Here is a 20,051-nt window from a genome sequence, read left to right as displayed (position 1 = left end):
ACTGTTGGTGGGAATGTAAATTGATACAGCCACTATGGAGAACAGTATGGAGGTTCCTTAAAAAACTACAAATAGAACTACCATACGACCCAGCAATTCCACTACTGGGCATATACCCTGAGAAAACCATAGGTCAAAAAGAGTCATGTACCAAAATGTTCATTGCAGCTCTATTTACAATAGCCAGGACATGGAAGCAACCTAAATGTCCATCGACAGATGAATGGATAAAGAAGATGTGGCACATATATACAATGGAATATTACTCAGCCATAAAAAGAAATGAAATGGAGGTATTTGTAATGAGGTGGATGGAGTTAGAGTCTGTCATACAGAGTGAAGTAAGTCAGAAAGAGAAAAACAAATACAGTATGCTAACTCATATATACGGAATCTAAGGGAAAAAAAAAAAGGCCATGAAGAACCTAGTGGCAAGACGGGAATAAAGACACAGACCTACTAGAGAATGGACTTGAGGATATGGGGAGGGGGTGGGGTGAGATGTGACAGGGTAAGAGAGTGTCATGGACATATATACACTACCAAACGTAAAATAGATAACGAGTGGGAAGCAGCCGCATAGCACAGGGAGATCAGCTCGGTGCCTTGTGACCACCTAGAGGGATGGGATGGGGAGGGTGGGAGGGAGGGAGATGCAAGAGGGAAGAGAAATGGGAACATATTGTATATGTATAACTGATTCACTTTGTTATAAAGCAGAAGCTAACACACCATTGTAAGGCAATTATACTTCAATAAAGATGTTAAAAAAAACAAATAAATAAATAAAGACTATTACAAGAGACAAAGAAGGACACTATATAATGATCAAGGGATCCATCCAAGAGGAAGGTATAACAATTGTAAATATTTATGCACCCAACATAGGAGCACCTCAATACATAAGGCAAATACTAACAGCCATAAAAGGGGAAATCGACAGCAACACAATCATAGTAGGGGACTTTAACACCCCACTTTCACCAATGGACAGATCATCCAAAATGAAAATAAATAAGGAAACACAAGCTTTAAATGATACATTAAACAAGATGGACTTAATTGATATTTATAGGACATTCCACCCAAAAACAACAGAATACACATTTTTCTCAAGTGCTCATGGAACATTCTCCAGGATAGATCATATCTTGGGGCACAAATCAAGCCTTGGTAAATTTAAGAAAATTGAAATCGTATCAAGTATCTTTTCCGACCACAACGCTATGAGACTAGATATCAATTACAGGAAAAGATCTGTAAAAAATACAAACACATGGAGGCTACACAATACATTACTTAATAACGAAGTGATCACTGAAGAAATCAAAGGGGAAATCAAAAAATACCTAGAAACAAATGACAATGGAGATACGACGACCCAAAACCTATGGGACGCAGCAAAAGCAGTGCTAAGAGGGAAGTTTATAGCAATACAAGCCTACCTCAAGAAACAGGAAACATCTCGAATAAACAACCTAACCTTGCACCTAAAGCAATTAGAGAAAGAAGAACAAAAAAACCCCAAAGCCAGCAGAAGGAAAGAAATTATAAAGATCAGGTCAGAAATAAATGAAAAAGAAATGAAGGAAACAATAGCAAAAATCAATGAAACTAAAAGCTGGTTCTTTGAGAAGATAAACAAAATTGATAAACCATTAGCCAGACTCATCAAGAGAAAAAGGGAGAAGACTCAGATCAATAGAATTAGAAATGAAAAAGGAGAAGTAACCACTGACACTGCAGAAATACAAAAGATCATGAGAGATTACTACAAGCAACTCTGTGCCAATAAAATGGACAACCTGGAAGAAATGGACAGATTCTTAGAAATGCACAAACTGCCGAGACTGAACCAGGAAGAAATAGAAAATATGAACAGACCAATCACAAGCACTGAAATTGAAACTGTGATTAAAAACCTTCCAACAAACAAAAGCCCAGGACCAGATGGCTTCACAGGTGAATTCTATCAAACATTTAGAGAAGAGCTAACGCCTATCCTTCTCAAACTCTTCCAAAATATTGCAGACGGAGGAACACTCCCCAACTCATTCTACGAGGCCACCATCACCCTGATACCAAAACCAGACAAAGATGTCACAAAGAAAGAAAACTACAGGCCAATATCACTGATGAACATAGATGCAAAAATCCTCAACAAAATACTAGCAAACAGAATCCAACAGCACATTAAAAGGATCATACACCATGATCAAGTGGGGTTTATCCCAGGAATGCAAGGATTCTTCAATATACGCAAATCAATCAATGTGATACATCATATTAACAAATTGAAGGAGAAAAACCATATGATCATCTCAATAGATGCAGAGAAAGCTTTCGACAAAATTCAGCACCCATTTATGATAAAAGCCCTGCAGAAAGTAGGCATAGAGGGAACTTTCCTCAACATAATAAAGGCCATATATGACAAACCCACAGCCAACATTGTCCTCAATGGTGAAAAACTGAAACCATTTCCACTAAGATCAGGAACAAGACAAGGTTGCCCACTCTCACCACTATTATTCAACATAGTTTTGGAAGTGTTAGCCACAGCAATCAGAGAAGACAAAGAAATAAAAGGAATCCAAATCGGAAAAGAAGAAGTAAAGCTGTCACTATTTGCAGATGACATGATACTATACATAGAGAATCCTAAAGGTGCTACCAGAAAACTCCTAGAGCTAATCAATGAATTTGGTAAAGTAGCAGGATACAAAATTAATGCACAGAAATCTCTTGCATTCTATACACTAATGACGAAAAATCTCAAAGTGAAATTAAGAAAACACTCCCATTTACCATTGCAACAAAAAGAATAAAATATCTAGGAATAAACCTACCTAAGGAGACAAAAGACCTGTATGCAGAAAATTATAAGACACTGATGAAAGAAATTAAAGATGATACAAATAGATGGAGAGATATACCATGTTCCTGGATTGGAAGAATCAACATTGTGAAAATGACTCTACTACCCAAAGCAATCTACAGATTCAATGCAATCCCTATCAAACTACCACTGGCATTTTTCACAGAACTAGAACAAAAAATTTCACAATTTGTATGGAAACACAAAAGACCCCGAATAGCCAAAGCAATCTTGAGAACGAAAAATGGAGCTGGGGGAATCAGGCTCCCTGACTTAAGACTATATTACAAAGCTTCAGTAATCAAGACAGTTTGGTACTGGCACAAAAACAGAAATATAGATCAATGGAACAGGATAGAAAGCCCAGAGATAAACCCACACACGTATGGGCACCTTATTTTTGATAAAGGAGGCAAGCATATACAGTGGAGAAAAGACAGCCTCTTCAATAAGTGGTGCTGGGAAAATTGGACAGGTACATGTAAAAGTATGAAATTAGAACACTCCCTGACACCATGCACAAAAATAAACTCAAAATGGATTAAAGACCTAAGTGTAAGGGCAGACACTATCAAACTCTTAGAGGAAAACATAGGCAGAACACTCTATGACATACATCACAGCAAGATTCTTTTTGACCCAGCTCCCAGAGAAATGGAAATAAGAACACAAATAAACAAATGGGACCTAATGAAACTTACAAGCTTTTGCACAGCAAAGGAAACCATAAACAAGACCAAAAGACAACCATCAGAATGGAAGAAAATATTTGCAAATGAAGCAACTGACAAAGGGTTAATCTCCAAGATTTACAAGCAGCTCATGCAGCTCAATAACAAAAAAACGAACAACCCAATCCAAAAATGGGCCGAAGACCTAAATAGACATTTCTCCAAAGAAGATATACAGATGGCCTACAGACACATGAAAGAATGCTCAACATCATTAATCATTAGAGAAATGCAAATCAAAACTACAATGAAATATCATCTCACACCGGTCAGAATGGCCATCATCAAAAAATCTAGAAACAATAAATGCTGGAGAGGGTGTGGAGGAAAGGGAACACTCTTGAACTGTTGGTGGGAATGTAAATTGATACAGCCACTATGGAGAACAGTATGGAGGTTCCTTAAAAAACTACAAATAGAACTACCATACGACCCAGCAATTCCACTACTGGGCATATACCCTGAGAAAACCATAGGTCAAAAAGAGTCATGTACCAAAATGTTCATTGCAGCTCTATTTACAATAGCCAGGACATGGAAGCAACCTAAATGTCCATCGACAGATGAATGGATAAAGAAGATGTGGCACATATATACAATGGAATATTACTCAGCCATAAAAAGAAATGAAATGGAGGTATTTGTAATGAGGTGGATGGAGTTAGAGTCTGTCATACAGAGTGAAGTAAGTCAGAAAGAGAAAAACAAATACAGTATGCTAACTCATATATACGGAATCTAAGGGAAAAAAAAAAAAGGCCATGAAGAACCTAGTGGCAAGACGGGAATAAAGACACAGACCTACTAGAGAATGGACTTGAGGATATGGGGAGGGGGTGGGGTGAGATGTGACAGGGTAAGAGAGTGTCATGGACATATATACACTACCAAACGTAAAATAGATAACGAGTGGGAAGCAGCCGCATAGCACAGGGAGATCAGCTCGGTGCCTTGTGACCACCTAGAGGGATGGGATGGGGAGGGTGGGAGGGAGGGAGATGCAAGAGGGAAGAGAAATGGGAACATATTGTATATGTATAACTGATTCACTTTGTTATAAAGCAGAAGCTAACACACCATTGTAAGGCAATTATACTTCAATAAAGATGTTAAAAAAAAACAAATAAATAAATAAAGACTATTACAAGAGACAAAGAAGGACACTATATAATGATCAAGGGATCCATCCAAGAGGAAGGTATAACAATTGTAAATATTTATGCACCCAACATAGGAGCACCTCAATACATAAGGCAAATACTAACAGCCATAAAAGGGGAAATCGACAGCAACACAATCATAGTAGGGGACTTTAACACCCCACTTTCACCAATGGACAGATCATCCAAAATGAAAATAAATAAGGAAACACAAGCTTTAAATGATACATTAAACAAGATGGACTTAATTGATATTTATAGGACATTCCACCCAAAAACAACAGAATACACATTTTTCTCAAGTGCTCATGGAACATTCTCCAGGATAGATCATATCTTGGGGCACAAATCAAGCCTTGGTAAATTTAAGAAAATTGAAATCGTATCAAGTATCTTTTCCGACCACAACGCTATGAGACTAGATATCAATTACAGGAAAAGATCTGTAAAAAATACAAACACATGGAGGCTACACAATACATTACTTAATAACGAAGTGATCACTGAAGAAATCAAAGGGGAAATCAAAAAATACCTAGAAACAAATGACAATGGAGATACGACGACCCAAAACCTATGGGACGCAGCAAAAGCAGTGCTAAGAGGGAAGTTTATAGCAATACAAGCCTACCTCAAGAAACAGGAAACATCTCGAATAAACAACCTAACCTTGCACCTAAAGCAATTAGAGAAAGAAGAACAAAAAAACCCCAAAGCCAGCAGAAGGAAAGAAATTATAAAGATCAGGTCAGAAATAAATGAAAAAGAAATGAAGGAAACAATAGCAAAAATCAATGAAACTAAAAGCTGGTTCTTTGAGAAGATAAACAAAATTGATAAACCATTAGCCAGACTCATCAAGAGAAAAAGGGAGAAGACTCAGATCAATAGAATTAGAAATGAAAAAGGAGAAGTAACCACTGACACTGCAGAAATACAAAAGATCATGAGAGATTACTACAAGCAACTCTGTGCCAATAAAATGGACAACCTGGAAGAAATGGACAGATTCTTAGAAATGCACAAACTGCCGAGACTGAACCAGGAAGAAATAGAAAATATGAACAGACCAATCACAAGCACTGAAATTGAAACTGTGATTAAAAACCTTCCAACAAACAAAAGCCCAGGACCAGATGGCTTCACAGGTGAATTCTATCAAACATTTAGAGAAGAGCTAACGCCTATCCTTCTCAAACTCTTCCAAAATATTGCAGACGGAGGAACACTCCCCAACTCATTCTACGAGGCCACCATCACCCTGATACCAAAACCAGACAAAGATGTCACAAAGAAAGAAAACTACAGGCCAATATCACTGATGAACATAGATGCAAAAATCCTCAACAAAATACTAGCAAACAGAATCCAACAGCACATTAAAAGGATCATACACCATGATCAAGTGGGGTTTATCCCAGGAATGCAAGGATTCTTCAATATACGCAAATCAATCAATGTGATACATCATATTAACAAATTGAAGGAGAAAAACCATATGATCATCTCAATAGATGCAGAGAAAGCTTTCGACAAAATTCAGCACCCATTTATGATAAAAGCCCTGCAGAAAGTAGGCATAGAGGGAACTTTCCTCAACATAATAAAGGCCATATATGACAAACCCACAGCCAACATTGTCCTCAATGGTGAAAAACTGAAACCATTTCCACTAAGATCAGGAACAAGACAAGGTTGCCCACTCTCACCACTATTATTCAACATAGTTTTGGAAGTGTTAGCCACAGCAATCAGAGAAGACAAAGAAATAAAAGGAATCCAAATCGGAAAAGAAGAAGTAAAGCTGTCACTATTTGCAGATGACATGATACTATACATAGAGAATCCTAAAGGTGCTACCAGAAAACTCCTAGAGCTAATCAATGAATTTGGTAAAGTAGCAGGATACAAAATTAATGCACAGAAATCTCTTGCATTCTATACACTAATGACGAAAAATCTCAAAGTGAAATTAAGAAAACACTCCCATTTACCATTGCAACAAAAAGAATAAAATATCTAGGAATAAACCTACCTAAGGAGACAAAAGACCTGTATGCAGAAAATTATAAGACACTGATGAAAGAAATTAAAGATGATACAAATAGATGGAGAGATATACCATGTTCCTGGATTGGAAGAATCAACATTGTGAAAATGACTCTACTACCCAAAGCAATCTACAGATTCAATGCAATCCCTATCAAACTACCACTGGCATTTTTCACAGAACTAGAACAAAAAATTTCACAATTTGTATGGAAACACAAAAGACCCCGAATAGCCAAAGCAATCTTGAGAACGAAAAATGGAGCTGGGGGAATCAGGCTCCCTGACTTCAGACTATATTACAAAGCTTCAGTAATCAAGACAGTTTGGTACTGGCACAAAAACAGAAATATAGATCAATGGAACAGGATAGAAAGCCCAGAGATAAACCCACACACGTATGGGCACCTTATTTTTGATAAAGGAGGCAAGCATATACAGTGGAGAAAAGACAGCCTCTTCAATAAGTGGTGCTGGGAAAATTGGACAGGTACATGTAAAAGTATGAAATTAGAACACTCCCTGACACCATGCACAAAAATAAACTCAAAATGGATTAAAGACCTAAGTGTAAGGGCAGACACTATCAAACTCTTAGAGGAAAACATAGGCAGAACACTCTATGACATACATCACAGCAAGATTCTTTTTGACCCAGCTCCCAGAGAAATGGAAATAAGAACACAAATAAACAAATGGGACCTAATGAAACTTACAAGCTTTTGCACAGCAAAGGAAACCATAAACAAGACCAAAAGACAACCATCAGAATGGAAGAAAATATTTGCAAATGAAGCAACTGACAAAGGGTTAATCTCCAAGATTTACAAGCAGCTCATGCAGCTCAATAACAAAAAAACGAACAACCCAATCCAAAAATGGGCCGAAGACCTAAATAGACATTTCTCCAAAGAAGATATACAGATGGCCTACAGACACATGAAAGAATGCTCAACATCATTAATCATTAGAGAAATGCAAATCAAAACTACAATGAAATATCATCTCACACCGGTCAGAATGGCCATCATCAAAAAATCTAGAAACAATAAATGCTGGAGAGGGTGTGGAGGAAAGGGAACACTCTTGAACTGTTGGTGGGAATGTAAATTGATACAGCCACTATGGAGAACAGTATGGAGGTTCCTTAAAAAACTACAAATAGAACTACCATACGACCCAGCAATTCCACTACTGGGCATATACCCTGAGAAAACCATAGGTCAAAAAGAGTCATGTACCAAAATGTTCATTGCAGCTCTATTTACAATAGCCAGGACATGGAAGCAACCTAAATGTCCATCGACAGATGAATGGATAAAGAAGATGTGGCACATATATACAATGGAATATTACTCAGCCATAAAAAGAAATGAAATGGAGGTATTTGTAATGAGGTGGATGGAGTTAGAGTCTGTCATACAGAGTGAAGTAAGTCAGAAAGAGAAAAACAAATACAGTATGCTAACTCATATATACGGAATCTAAGGGAAAAAAAAAAAAGGCCATGAAGAACCTAGTGGCAAGACGGGAATAAAGACACAGACCTACTAGAGAATGGACTTGAGGATATGGGGAGGGGGTGGGGTGAGATGTGACAGGGTAAGAGAGTGTCATGGACATATATACACTACCAAACGTAAAATAGATAACGAGTGGGAAGCAGCCGCATAGCACAGGGAGATCAGCTCGGTGCCTTGTGACCACCTAGAGGGATGGGATGGGGAGGGTGGGAGGGAGGGAGATGCAAGAGGGAAGAGAAATGGGAACATATTGTATATGTATAACTGATTCACTTTGTTATAAAGCAGAAGCTAACACACCATTGTAAGGCAATTATACTTCAATAAAGATGTTAAAAAAAAACAAATAAATAAATAAAGACTATTACAAGAGACAAAGAAGGACACTATATAATGATCAAGGGATCCATCCAAGAGGAAGGTATAACAATTGTAAATATTTATGCACCCAACATAGGAGCACCTCAATACATAAGGCAAATACTAACAGCCATAAAAGGGGAAATCGACAGCAACACAATCATAGTAGGGGACTTTAACACCCCACTTTCACCAATGGACAGATCATCCAAAATGAAAATAAATAAGGAAACGCAAGCTTTAAATGATACATTAAACAAGATGGACTTAATTGATATTTATAGGACATTTCACCCAAAAACAACAGAATACACATTTTTCTCAAGTGCTCATGGAACATTCTCCAGGATAGATCATATCTTGGGGCACAAATCAAGCCTTGGTAAATTTAAGAAAATTGAAATCGTATCAAGTATCTTTTCCGACCACAACGCTATGAGACTAGATATCAATTACAGGAAAAGATCTGTAAAAAATACAAACACATGGAGGCTACACAATACATTACTTAATAACGAAGTGATCACTGAAGAAATCAAAGGGGAAATCAAAAAATACCTAGAAACAAATGACAATGGAGATACGACGACCCAAAACCTATGGGACGCAGCAAAAGCAGTGCTAAGAGGGAAGTTTATAGCAATACAAGCCTACCTCAAGAAACAGGAAACATCTCGAATAAACAACCTAACCTTGCACCTAAAGCAATTAGAGAAAGAAGAACAAAAAAACCCCAAAGCCAGCAGAAGGAAAGAAATTATAAAGATCAGGTCAGAAATAAATGAAAAAGAAATGAAGGAAACAATAGCAAAAATCAATGAAACTAAAAGCTGGTTCTTTGAGAAGATAAACAAAATTGATAAACCATTAGCCAGACTCATCAAGAGAAAAAGGGAGAAGACTCAGATCAATAGAATTAGAAATGAAAAAGGAGAAGTAACCACTGACACTGCAGAAATACAAAAGATCATGAGAGATTACTACAAGCAACTCTGTGCCAATAAAATGGACAACCTGGAAGAAATGGACAGATTCTTAGAAATGCACAAACTGCCGAGACTGAACCAGGAAGAAATAGAAAATATGAACAGACCAATCACAAGCACTGAAATTGAAACTGTGATTAAAAACCTTCCAACAAACAAAAGCCCAGGACCAGATGGCTTCACAGGTGAATTCTATCAAACATTTAGAGAAGAGCTAACGCCTATCCTTCTCAAACTCTTCCAAAATATTGCAGACGGAGGAACACTCCCCAACTCATTCTACGAGGCCACCATCACCCTGATACCAAAACCAGACAAAGATGTCACAAAGAAAGAAAACTACAGGCCAATATCACTGATGAACATAGATGCAAAAATCCTCAACAAAATACTAGCAAACAGAATCCAACAGCACATTAAAAGGATCATACACCATGATCAAGTGGGGTTTATCCCAGGAATGCAAGGATTCTTCAATATACGCAAATCAATCAATGTGATACATCATATTAACAAATTGAAGGAGAAAAACCATATGATCATCTCAATAGATGCAGAGAAAGCTTTCGACAAAATTCAGCACCCATTTATGATAAAAGCCCTGCAGAAAGTAGGCATAGAGGGAACTTTCCTCAACATAATAAAGGCCATATATGACAAACCCACAGCCAACATTGTCCTCAATGGTGAAAAACTGAAACCATTTCCACTAAGATCAGGAACAAGACAAGGTTGCCCACTCTCACCACTATTATTCAACATAGTTTTGGAAGTGTTAGCCACAGCAATCAGAGAAGACAAAGAAATAAAAGGAATCCAAATCGGAAAAGAAGAAGTAAAGCTGTCACTATTTGCAGATGACATGATACTATACATAGAGAATCCTAAAGGTGCTACCAGAAAACTCCTAGAGCTAATCAATGAATTTGGTAAAGTAGCAGGATACAAAATTAATGCACAGAAATCTCTTGCATTCTATACACTAATGACGAAAAATCTCAAAGTGAAATTAAGAAAACACTCCCATTTACCATTGCAACAAAAAGAATAAAATATCTAGGAATAAACCTACCTAAGGAGACAAAAGACCTGTATGCAGAAAATTATAAGACACTGATGAAAGAAATTAAAGATGATACAAATAGATGGAGAGATATACCATGTTCCTGGATTGGAAGAATCAACATTGTGAAAATGACTCTACTACCCAAAGCAATCTACAGATTCAATGCAATCCCTATCAAACTACCACTGGCATTTTTCACAGAACTAGAACAAAAAATTTCACAATTTGTATGGAAACACAAAAGACCCCGAATAGCCAAAGCAATCTTGAGAACGAAAAATGGAGCTGGGGGAATCAGGCTCCCTGACTTCAGACTATATTACAAAGCTTCAGTAATCAAGACAGTTTGGTACTGGCACAAAAACAGAAATATAGATCAATGGAACAGGATAGAAAGCCCAGAGATAAACCCACACACATATGGGCACCTTATTTTTGATAAAGGAGGCAAGCATATACAGTGGAGAAAAGACAGCCTCTTCAATAAGTGGTGCTGGGAAAATTGGACAGGTACATGTAAAAGTATGAAATTAGAACACTCCCTGACACCATGCACAAAAATAAACTCAAAATGGATTAAAGACCTAAGTGTAAGGGCAGACACTATCAAACTCTTAGAGGAAAACATAGGCAGAACACTCTATGACATACATCACAGCAAGATTCTTTTTGACCCAGCTCCCAGAGAAATGGAAATAAGAACACAAATAAACAAATGGGACCTAATGAAACTTACAAGCTTTTGCACAGCAAAGGAAACCATAAACAAGACCAAAAGACAACCATCAGAATGGAAGAAAATATTTGCAAATGAAGCAACTGACAAAGGGTTAATCTCCAAGATTTACAAGCAGCTCATGCAGCTCAATAACAAAAAAACGAACAACCCAATCCAAAAATGGGCCGAAGACCTAAATAGACATTTCTCCAAAGAAGATATACAGATGGCCTACAGACACATGAAAGAATGCTCAACATCATTAATCATTAGAGAAATGCAAATCAAAACTACAATGAGATATCATCTCACACCGGTCAGAATGGCCATCATCAAAAAATCTAGAAACAATAAATGCTGGAGAGGGTGTGGAGGAAAGGGAACACTCTTGAACTGTTGGTGGGAATGTAAATTGATACAGCCACTATGGAGAACAGTATGGAGGTTCCTTAAAAAACTACAAATAGAACTACCATACGACCCAGCAATTCCACTACTGGGCATATACCCTGAGAAAACCATAGGTCAAAAAGAGTCATGTACCAAAATGTTCATTGCAGCTCTATTTACAATAGCCAGGACATGGAAGCAACCTAAATGTCCATCGACAGATGAATGGATAAAGAAGATGTGGCACATATATACAATGGAATATTACTCAGCCATAAAAAGAAATGAAATGGAGGTATTTGTAATGAGGTGGATGGAGTTAGAGTCTGTCATACAGAGTGAAGTAAGTCAGAAAGAGAAAAACAAATACAGTATGCTAACTCATATATACGGAATCTAAGGGAAAAAAAAAAAAGGCCATGAAGAACCTAGTGGCAAGACGGGAATAAAGACACAGACCTACTAGAGAATGGACTTGAGGATATGGGGAGGGGGTGGGGTGAGATGTGACAGGGTAAGAGAGTGTCATGGACATATATACACTACCAAACGTAAAATAGATAACGAGTGGGAAGCAGCCGCATAGCACAGGGAGATCAGCTCGGTGCCTTGTGACCACCTAGAGGGATGGGATGGGGAGGGTGGGAGGGAGGGAGATGCAAGAGGGAAGAGAAATGGGAACATATTGTATATGTATAACTGATTCACTTTGTTATAAAGCAGAAGCTAACACACCATTGTAAGGCAATTATACTTCAATAAAGATGTTAAAAAAAAACAAATAAATAAATAAAGACTATTACAAGAGACAAAGAAGGACACTATATAATGATCAAGGGATCCATCCAAGAGGAAGGTATAACAATTGTAAATATTTATGCACCCAACATAGGAGCACCTCAATACATAAGGCAAATACTAACAGCCATAAAAGGGGAAATCGACAGCAACACAATCATAGTAGGGGACTTTAACACCCCACTTTCACCAATGGACAGATCATCCAAAATGAAAATAAATAAGGAAACGCAAGCTTTAAATGATACATTAAACAAGATGGACTTAATTGATATTTATAGGACATTTCACCCAAAAACAACAGAATACACATTTTTCTCAAGTGCTCATGGAACATTCTCCAGGATAGATCATATCTTGGGGCACAAATCAAGCCTTGGTAAATTTAAGAAAATTGAAATCGTATCAAGTATCTTTTCCGACCACAACGCTATGAGACTAGATATCAATTACAGGAAAAGATCTGTAAAAAATACAAACACATGGAGGCTACACAATACATTACTTAATAACGAAGTGATCACTGAAGAAATCAAAGGGGAAATCAAAAAATACCTAGAAACAAATGACAATGGAGATACGACGACCCAAAACCTATGGGACGCAGCAAAAGCAGTGCTAAGAGGGAAGTTTATAGCAATACAAGCCTACCTCAAGAAACAGGAAACATCTCGAATAAACAACCTAACCTTGCACCTAAAGCAATTAGAGAAAGAAGAACAAAAAAACCCCAAAGCCAGCAGAAGGAAAGAAATTATAAAGATCAGGTCAGAAATAAATGAAAAAGAAATGAAGGAAACAATAGCAAAAATCAATGAAACTAAAAGCTGGTTCTTTGAGAAGATAAACAAAATTGATAAACCATTAGCCAGACTCATCAAGAGAAAAAGGGAGAAGACTCAGATCAATAGAATTAGAAATGAAAAAGGAGAAGTAACCACTGACACTGCAGAAATACAAAAGATCATGAGAGATTACTACAAGCAACTCTGTGCCAATAAAATGGACAACCTGGAAGAAATGGACAGATTCTTAGAAATGCACAAACTGCCGAGACTGAACCAGGAAGAAATAGAAAATATGAACAGACCAATCACAAGCACTGAAATTGAAACTGTGATTAAAAACCTTCCAACAAACAAAAGCCCAGGACCAGATGGCTTCACAGGTGAATTCTATCAAACATTTAGAGAAGAGCTAACGCCTATCCTTCTCAAACTCTTCCAAAATATTGCAGACGGAGGAACACTCCCCAACTCATTCTACGAGGCCACCATCACCCTGATACCAAAACCAGACAAAGATGTCACAAAGAAAGAAAACTACAGGCCAATATCACTGATGAACATAGATGCAAAAATCCTCAACAAAATACTAGCAAACAGAATCCAACAGCACATTAAAAGGATCATACACCATGATCAAGTGGGGTTTATCCCAGGAATGCAAGGATTCTTCAATATACGCAAATCAATCAATGTGATACATCATATTAACAAATTGAAGGAGAAAAACCATATGATCATCTCAATAGATGCAGAGAAAGCTTTCGACAAAATTCAGCACCCATTTATGATAAAAGCCCTGCAGAAAGTAGGCATAGAGGGAACTTTCCTCAACATAATAAAGGCCATATATGACAAACCCACAGCCAACATTGTCCTCAATGGTGAAAAACTGAAACCATTTCCACTAAGATCAGGAACAAGACAAGGTTGCCCACTCTCACCACTATTATTCAACATAGTTTTGGAAGTGTTAGCCACAGCAATCAGAGAAGACAAAGAAATAAAAGGAATCCAAATCGGAAAAGAAGAAGTAAAGCTGTCACTATTTGCAGATGACATGATACTATACATAGAGAATCCTAAAGGTGCTACCAGAAAACTCCTAGAGCTAATCAATGAATTTGGTAAAGTAGCAGGATACAAAATTAATGCACAGAAATCTCTTGCATTCTATACACTAATGACGAAAAATCTCAAAGTGAAATTAAGAAAACACTCCCATTTACCATTGCAACAAAAAGAATAAAATATCTAGGAATAAACCTACCTAAGGAGACAAAAGACCTGTATGCAGAAAATTATAAGACACTGATGAAAGAAATTAAAGATGATACAAATAGATGGAGAGATATACCATGTTCCTGGATTGGAAGAATCAACATTGTGAAAATGACTCTACTACCCAAAGCAATCTACAGATTCAATGCAATCCCTATCAAACTACCACTGGCATTTTTCACAGAACTAGAACAAAAAATTTCACAATTTGTATGGAAACACAAAAGACCCCGAATAGCCAAAGCAATCTTGAGAACGAAAAATGGAGCTGGGGGAATCAGGCTCCCTGACTTCAGACTATATTACAAAGCTTCAGTAATCAAGACAGTTTGGTACTGGCACAAAAACAGAAATATAGATCAATGGAACAGGATAGAAAGCCCAGAGATAAACCCACACACATATGGGCACCTTATTTTTGATAAAGGAGGCAAGCATATACAGTGGAGAAAAGACAGCCTCTTCAATAAGTGGTGCTGGGAAAATTGGACAGGTACATGTAAAAGTATGAAATTAGAACACTCCCTGACACCATGCACAAAAATAAACTCAAAATGGATTAAAGACCTAAGTGTAAGGGCAGACACTATCAAACTCTTAGAGGAAAACATAGGCAGAACACTCTATGACATACATCACAGCAAGATTCTTTTTGACCCAGCTCCCAGAGAAATGGAAATAAGAACACAAATAAACAAATGGGACCTAATGAAACTTACAAGCTTTTGCACAGCAAAGGAAACCATAAACAAGACCAAAAGACAACCATCAGAATGGAAGAAAATATTTGCAAATGAAGCAACTGACAAAGGGTTAATCTCCAAGATTTACAAGCAGCTCATGCAGCTCAATAACAAAAAAACGAACAACCCAATCCAAAAATGGGCCGAAGACCTAAATAGACATTTCTCCAAAGAAGATATACAGATGGCCTACAGACACATGAAAGAATGCTCAACATCATTAATCATTAGAGAAATGCAAATCAAAACTACAATGAGATATCATCTCACACCGGTCAGAATGGCCATCATCAAAAAATCTAGAAACAATAAATGCTGGAGAGGGTGTGGAGGAAAGGGAACACTCTTGAACTGTTGGTGGGAATGTAAATTGATACAGCCACTATGGAGAACAGTATGGAGGTTCCTTAAAAAACTACAAATAGAACTACCATACGACCCAGCAATTCCACTACTGGGCATATACCCTGAGAAAACCATAGGTCAAAAAGAGTCATGTACCAAAATGTTCATTGCAGCTCTATTTACAATAGCCAGGACATGGAAGCAACCTAAATGTCCATCGACAGATGAATGGATAAAGAAGATGTGGCACATATATACAATGGAATATTACTCAGCCATAAAAAGAAATGAAATGGAGGTATTTGTAATGAGGTGGATGGAGTTAGAGTCTGTCATACAGAGTGAAGTAAGTCAGAAAGAGAAAAACAAATACAGTATGCTAACTCATATATACGGAATCTAAGGGAAAAAAAAAAAAGGCCATGAAGAACCCAGTGGCAAGACGGGAATAAAGACACAGACCTACTAGAGAATGGACTTGAGGATATGGGGAGGGGGTGGGGTGAGATGTGACAGGGTAAGAGAGTGTCATGGACATATATACACTACCAAACGTAAAATAGATAACGAGTGGGAAGCAGCCGCATAGCACAGGGAGATCAGCTCGGTGCCTTGTGACCACCTAGAGGGATGGGATGGGGAGGGTGGGAGGGAGGGAGATGCAAGAGGGAAGAGAAATGGGAACATATTGTATATGTATAACTGATTCACTTTGTTATAAAGCAGAAGCTAACACACCATTGTAAGGCAATTATACTTCAATAAAGATGTTAAAAAAAACAAATAAATAAATAAAGACTATTACAAGAGACAAAGAAGGACACTATATAATGATCAAGGGATCCATCCAAGAGGAAGGTATAACAATTGTAAATATTTATGCACCCAACATAGGAGCACCTCAATACATAAGGCAAATACTAACAGCCATAAAAGGGGAAATCGACAGCAACACAATCATAGTAGGGGACTTTAACACCCCACTTTCACCAATGGACAGATCATCCAAAATGAAAATAAATAAGGAAACACAAGCTTTAAATGATACATTAAACAAGATGGACTTAATTGATATTTATAGGACATTCCACCCAAAAACAACAGAATACACATTTTTCTCAAGTGCTCATGGAACATTCTCCAGGATAGATCATATCTTGGGGCACAAATCAAGCCTTGGTAAATTTAAGAAAATTGAAATCGTATCCAGTATCTTTTCCGACCACAACGCTATGAGACTAGATATCAATTACAGGAAAAGATCTGTAAAAAATACAAACACATGGAGGCTACACAATACATTACTTAATAACGAAGTGATCACTGAAGAAATCAAAGGGGAAATCAAAAAATACCTAGAAACAAATGACAATGGAGATACGACGACCCAAAACCTATGGGACGCAGCAAAAGCAGTGCTAAGAGGGAAGTTTATAGCAATACAAGCCTACCTCAAGAAACAGGAAACATCTCGAATAAACAACCTAACCTTGCACCTAAAGCAATTAGAGAAAGAAGAACAAAAAAACCCCAAAGCCAGCAGAAGGAAAGAAATTATAAAGATCAGGTCAGAAATAAATGAAAAAGAAATGAAGGAAACAATAGCAAAAATCAATGAAACTAAAAGCTGGTTCTTTGAGAAGATAAACAAAATTGATAAACCATTAGCCAGACTCATCAAGAGAAAAAGGGAGAAGACTCAGATCAATAGAATTAGAAATGAAAAAGGAGAAGTAACCACTGACACTGCAGAAATACAAAAGATCATGAGAGATTACTACAAGCAACTCTGTGCCAATAAAATGGACAACCTGGAAGAAATGGACAGATTCTTAGAAATGCACAAACTGCCGAGACTGAACCAGGAAGAAATAGAAAATATGAACAGACCAATCACAAGCACTGAAATTGAAACTGTGATTAAAAACCTTCCAACAAACAAAAGCCCAGGACCAGATGGCTTCACAGGTGAATTCTATCAAACATTTAGAGAAGAGCTAACGCCTATCCTTCTCAAACTCTTCCAAAATATTGCAGACGGAGGAACACTCCCCAACTCATTCTACGAGGCCACCATCACCCTGATACCAAAACCAGACAAAGATGTCACAAAGAAAGAAAACTACAGGCCAATATCACTGATGAACATAGATGCAAAAATCCTCAACAAAATACTAGCAAACAGAATCCAACAGCACATTAAAAGGATCATACACCATGATCAAGTGGGGTTTATCCCAGGAATGCAAGGATTCTTCAATATACGCAAATCAATCAATGTGATACATCATATTAACAAATTGAAGGAGAAAAACCATATGATCATCTCAATAGATGCAGAGAAAGCTTTCGACAAAATTCAGCACCCATTTATGATAAAAGCCCTGCAGAAAGTAGGCATAGAGGGAACTTTCCTCAACATAATAAAGGCCATATATGACAAACCCACAGCCAACATTGTCCTCAATGGTGAAAAACTGAAACCATTTCCACTAAGATCAGGAACAAGACAAGGTTGCCCACTCTCACCACTATTATTCAACATAGTTTTGGAAGTGTTAGCCACAGCAATCAGAGAAGACAAAGAAATAAAAGGAATCCAAATCGGAAAAGAAGAAGTAAAGCTGTCACTATTTGCAGATGACATGATACTATACATAGAGAATCCTAAAGGTGCTACCAGAAAACTCCTAGAGCTAATCAATGAATTTGGTAAAGTAGCAGGATACAAAATTAATGCACAGAAATCTCTTGCATTCTATACACTAATGACGAAAAATCTCAAAGTGAAATTAAGAAAACACTCCCATTTACCATTGCAACAAAAAGAATAAAATATCTAGGAATAAACCTACCTAAGGAGACAAAAGACCTGTATGCAGAAAATTATAAGACACTGATGAAAGAAATTAAAGATGATACAAATAGATGGAGAGATATACCATGTTCCTGGATTGGAAGAATCAACATTGTGAAAATGACTCTACTACCCAAAGCAATCTACAGATTCAATGCAATCCCTATCAAACTACCACTGGCATTTTTCACAGAACTAGAACAAAAAATTTCACAATTTGTATGGAAACACAAAAGACCCCGAATAGCCAAAGCAATCTTGAGAACGAAAAATGGAGCTGGGGGAATCAGGCTCCCTGACTTCAGACTATATTACAAAGCTTCAGTAATCAAGACAGTTTGGTACTGGCACAAAAACAGAAATATAGATCAATGGAACAGGATAGAAAGCCCAGAGATAAACCCACACACATATGGGCACCTTATTTTTGATAAAGGAGGCAAGCATATACAGTGGAGAAAAGACAGCCTCTTCAATAAGTGGTGCTGGGAAAATTGGACAGGTACATGTAAAAGTATGAAATTAGAACACTCCCTGACACCATGCACAAAAATAAACTCAAAATGGATTAAAGACCTAAGTGTAAGGGCAGACACTATCAAACTCTTAGAGGAAAACATAGGCAGAACACTCTATGACATACATCACAGCAAGATTCTTTTTGACCCAGCTCCCAGAGAAATGGAAATAAGAACACAAATAAACAAATGGGACCTAATGAAACTTACAAGCTTTTGCACAGCAAAGGAAACCATAAACAAGACCAAAAGACAACCATCAGAATGGAAGAAAATATTTGCAAATGAAGCAACTGACAAAGGGTTAATCTCCAAGATTTACAAGCAGCTCATGCAGCTCAATAACAAAAAAACGAACAACCCAATCCAAAAATGGGCCGAAGACCTAAATAGACATTTCTCCAAAGAAGATATACAGATGGCCTACAGACACATGAAAGAATGCTCAACATCATTAATCATTAGAGAAATGCAAATCAAAACTACAATGAGATATCATCTCACACCGGTCAGAATGGCCATCATCAAAAAATCTAGAAACAATAAATGCTGGAGAGGGTGTGGAGGAAAGGGAACACTCTTGAACTGTTGGTGGGAATGTAAATTGATACAGCCACTATGGAGAACAGTATGGAGGTTCCTTAAAAAACTACAAATAGAACTACCATACGACCCAGCAATTCCACTACTGGGCATATACCCTGAGAAAACCATAGGTCAAAAAGAGTCATGTACCAAAATGTTCATTGCAGCTCTATTTACAATAGCCAGGACATGGAAGCAACCTAAATGTCCATCGACAGATGAATGGATAAAGAAGATGTGGCACATATATACAATGGAATATTACTCAGCCATAAAAA

Source organism: Balaenoptera physalus (genome assembly GCF_965194825.1).
Source record: "Balaenoptera physalus genome assembly, chromosome: X".
Lineage (NCBI taxonomy): Eukaryota > Metazoa > Chordata > Mammalia > Artiodactyla > Balaenopteridae > Balaenoptera > Balaenoptera physalus.
Note: the sequence above shows the minus strand (reverse complement) of the source record.